This window comes from Dendropsophus ebraccatus, chromosome 6 (genome assembly GCF_027789765.1).
Source record: "Dendropsophus ebraccatus isolate aDenEbr1 chromosome 6, aDenEbr1.pat, whole genome shotgun sequence".
Classification (NCBI taxonomy): Eukaryota; Metazoa; Chordata; class Amphibia; order Anura; family Hylidae; genus Dendropsophus; species Dendropsophus ebraccatus.
In genome coordinates this window covers 151,678,532-151,682,965 of record NC_091459.1, presented here as the reverse complement: position 1 = coordinate 151,682,965, position 4,434 = coordinate 151,678,532, and positions in this window count along the sequence as shown.

Sequence of the window (4,434 nt, the reverse complement as noted above, 5' to 3'; positions counted from 1 at the left end):
TTTCATCTCGTGCTTGCTCACTGTGCTTGCTGACAAGTGGTTGAAAATAAGTGGAGTTTAAAAAAGGAGTTGTTGGTGATTCTGTGGGTTTGGAGTGACTGATATATTGTTGTTTTTGTGCAATTGTGTGGTGTGCATTGCTGCAGTGCATAGATAGCTAGTGCCATAGTTGCTTAGTTAAACAGGTCCAAACAGTTTTTTTCTCTGGTCTGCTCTGCACCTGGGGGTGGGGTTAATTGATCTCAGGTGCTTAAATCAAGGCTCAGCACTCACTGTGTGTGCTTGCTCACTGTGCTTGCTGACAAGTGGTTGAAAATAAGTGGAGTTTAAAAAAGGAGTTGAAAGAAGGAGTTTCAAGTTCTGGTAAGTGCTAAATCTCTTTCTTTTTCACTGTTTTTGTTGCACTGAGGATGATGGCTAGCGAGATGGAAGGATTCATTCAGTGCGCAGTCTGCCGCATGTACGCACAACTGGAGCAGGTGTTCCAGGGTGAGTACCGCTGTGACAGATGTGAGCATGTTGCCCATCTAGAAGCTCGAGTTAGAGATCTGGAGAAGCATATTGCAACACTGAGGGAACTTGGCCACCTTGAGAGGGAACTTCGGCTCACTGAGCAGGAAGTTAGTGGGTTAGAGATGGAGGGTGGTGATATAGATCAGGAGGCCCAAGTAAGTAGCTGGGTTAATGTAGTTAGAGGGACCAGTAAGGGATCCAAGAAAAGGAAGGCCACTTCTCCTACTATATGCCCAAGCAAAATTGCCAAGTTAGGTGATGATGCAAGGGCATCCGTGTCAGAAATGGCAGCTCTAGTGGAACCTGTTCTCTCTAACAGCCGGGGGAACAGTCCAACTAGTAGTGGGCGGGATGGTAATGTAGGTAGGCCTAGACAGCTAGTGGTTGTAGGGGATTCTATAATCAGGAAGACGGATAGAATAATTTGTCGCCAAGACCGCCTCAACCGAATGGTTTGCTGTCTCCCTGGTGCCAGGGTTCGGCATGTGGTGGAAAGGGTGGATAAATTACTTGGGGGGGCTGGGGATGACCCAGCTGTCGTGGTCCATGTGGGAACCAATGACAGGATACAAGGTAGGTGGAGGTCTATTAAAAATAATTTTAGAGAACTAGGTGCTAAGTTGAAGGGGAGGACCTCCAAGGTGGTATTCTCTGGAATACTGCCTGTGCCATGCGCATCGCAGGAAAGACAGCGGGAGCTTAGGGAGTTAAATGCATGGCTCAAGTCATGGTGTAGAGAAGAAGGGTTTGGGTTTTTAGAGCACTGGGCTGACTTTTCATTGGGGTACAAACTGTTTTCCGCAGATAATTTGCACCTTAATGGAAGGGGGTCCGCTGTGCTGGGGGAGAGAATCCTAGAAGGGGTGGAGGGGTTTTTAAACTAGGGATGTGGAGGGAGGACAATGTAGTGTGTAATATAGTGGTGGATAGGTTAGAGAGGGGACAGAACAATGAGGAGGGAGGAGAAGGGTCCTGTGGGGGGAGGATAAAAACAGTGCATAGGGAGATCCATATGTTGCGGATGAACAGTGAGGATGATTGTGGCCACAGCACAGTAATAATTCCCATTTCTTATAATGAAGCGGTTAAACTCAATGGTAATATAAAGTGTATGGTAACTAATGCCAGAAGTCTAGCCAGCAAGATGGGGGAGCTGGAGGCCTTGGTTCTGGAGGAGTCCATTGATGTGGTTGGTGTGACTGAGACATGGCTGGGCTCCTCACATGACTGGGCTGTCAATATTCAGGGATTTACGTTGTTCAGAAGGGACCGGGTGGGCAGAAGGGGAGGAGGAGTATGTCTGTATGTCAGAAATGATATTAAAGTGAGTGTAAAAGATGCAATAGTGGGCGATGACTGTGATGATGTGGAAGCATTATGGGTAGAACTACAGAAGGAGGTAAAGAGTGAAAAAATTATTCTTGGTGTAATCTATAGACCCCCCAACATTACTGAGGAGGTAGATGGTCAGTTGAATAGACAAATAGAGCGGGCTGCCCGGGAGGGGTCAGTAGTGATAATGGGGACAACTACCCAGATATAGATTGGGGTCACGATTCAGCTAAAACCACAAAGGGGGGGAATTTTTTAACCTCCTGCAGGATAATTTTCTGGGCCAGTTTGTGGAGGAGCCAACTAGAAGTGATGCCTTGTTGGATCTGGTTATTTCTAACAACGCTGAGCTGGTTGGGGATGTCACTGTCCATGAACACCTGGGTAATAGTGACCACAATATAGTGACTTTTAGCTTAAAGTGTAGAAAAGAAAAACATGTTGGGAGGGCAAAAACTCTTAATTTTAAAAGGGCCAATTTTCCTGGGTTAAGGGCAGAACTTCAGGGCATAGACTGGGAGCGGCTGCTGTCACATACGGATACAGCTAATAAATGGGAAATCTTCAAATCCACATTAAATAACTGTACTGCCAAATATATTCCTATGGGTAACAAATATAAACGGTTAAAATCCAATCCCACATGGCTTACAACCGAGGTTAGAAGGGCTATAAATGAGAAAAAAGGGGCATTCAAAAAATATAAATCAGAGGGGTCAGCTGTAGCATTTAAACATTACAAAGAAGTCAACAAAACCTGTAAAAATGTAATAAAAGCAGCAAAAATTCACAATGAAAGGCAGGTAGCTATAGAAAGCAAAAGAAACCCCAAAAAATTCTTCAAATATATTAATGCAAAAAAACCAAGGTCAGAGCATGTAGGACCCCTAAATAATGGCGACGGGGAATTAATAACTGGGGATCAGGAGAAAGCTGAGTTACTTAATGGGTTCTTCAGTTCTGTATATACAAAAGAGGATGGAGCTGTGGTGGGTGGGGCCAGTACTGAGGTGGGTGGGGCCAGTGCTGAGGTGGGCGGGGCCAGTGCTGCTAACACATGTAATGTACTGAACTGGTTTACTATAGATATGGTCCAAGATAAATTAAACAAACTCAATGTAACCAAAGCTCCAGGGCCTGATGGATTGCACCCCAGAGTTCTTAGGGAACTCAGTTCTGTAATTTCACTACCCTTGTATGAAATATTCCGTGATTCTTTGCTTACTGGTATTGTGCCGAGGGACTGGCGTAAGGCAAATGTAATGCCGATCTTCAAAAAGGGCTCTCGAACTTCCCCAGGTAACTATAGACCCGTAAGCTTAACGTCCATTGTGGGGAAACTATTTGAGGGGCTTATAAGGGACTACATCCAGGAGTATGTAGTGGCTAATAGTATTATAAGTGATAACCAGCATGGTTTTACTAAGGACAGAAGCTGTCAAACCAACCTAATATGTTTCTATGAAGAGGTAAGTAGAAGCCTGGATGGCGGCGCGGCTGTGGATATAGTGTACCTGGATTTTGCAAAAGCGTTTGACACAGTTCCTCATGGACGTCTGATGGGTAAGTTAAAGTCTATTGGTTTGGAAAATTTAATGTGTAACTGGATTGAAAACTGGCTTAATAATCGTACCCAGAGAGTGGTGGTCAATGATTCCTACTCCGAATGGTCCCCGGTAATAAGTGGTGTACCCCAAGGGTCAGTACTGGGCCCTCTTCTGTTTAACTTGTTTATTAATGATATTGAGAATGGAATTAACAGCAATGTTTCTATCTTTGCAGATGACACCAAGCTTTGTAGTACAGTACAGTCTATGGAGGATGTGCAGATGTTACAGGATGACTTAGACACTCTGAGTGTTTGGGCGTCCACTTGGCAAATGAGGTTCAATGTGGATAAATGTAAAGTTATGCACCTGGGTACTAATAACCCGCATGCATCATATGTCCTGGGGGGAGTTACTCTGGGAGAGTCACTGATGGAGAAGGATCTGGGTGTACTTGTAGATAATAGACTACAGAACAGTACACAATGTCAGTCAGCTGCTTCTAAAGCCAGCAGGATATTGTCATGTATATACCAGGCCTGGACTCTGGGGACAGGGATATAATATTACCGCTCTATAAAGCTTTGGTGCGGCCCCATTTGGAGTATGCCGTCCAGTTTTGTAACCCGATTCATAAAAAGGATGTTCTAGAGCTGGAGAGGGTACAAAGACGGGCAACTAAACTAATAAGGGGAATGGAGCATCTTAGTTATGAGGAGAGATTAAAAGAATTACATTTGTTTAGTCTGGAGAAGAGACGTTTAAGGGGAGATATGATTAACTTATTTAAATATATAAATGGCCCCTACAAGAGATATGGGGAAAAGATGTTCCAGGTAAAACCCCCTCAAAGGACAAGAGGGCACTGCCTCCGCCTGGAGAAAAAAAGGTTCAATCTCCGGAGGCGACAAGCCTTCTTTACCATGAGAACTGTGAATCTGTGGAACAGTCTACCACAGGATCTGGTCACAGCAAAAACAGTAGAGGGCTTCAAAACAGGGCTAGACAAGTTCTTAGACCAAAATAATATAGATGCATATGT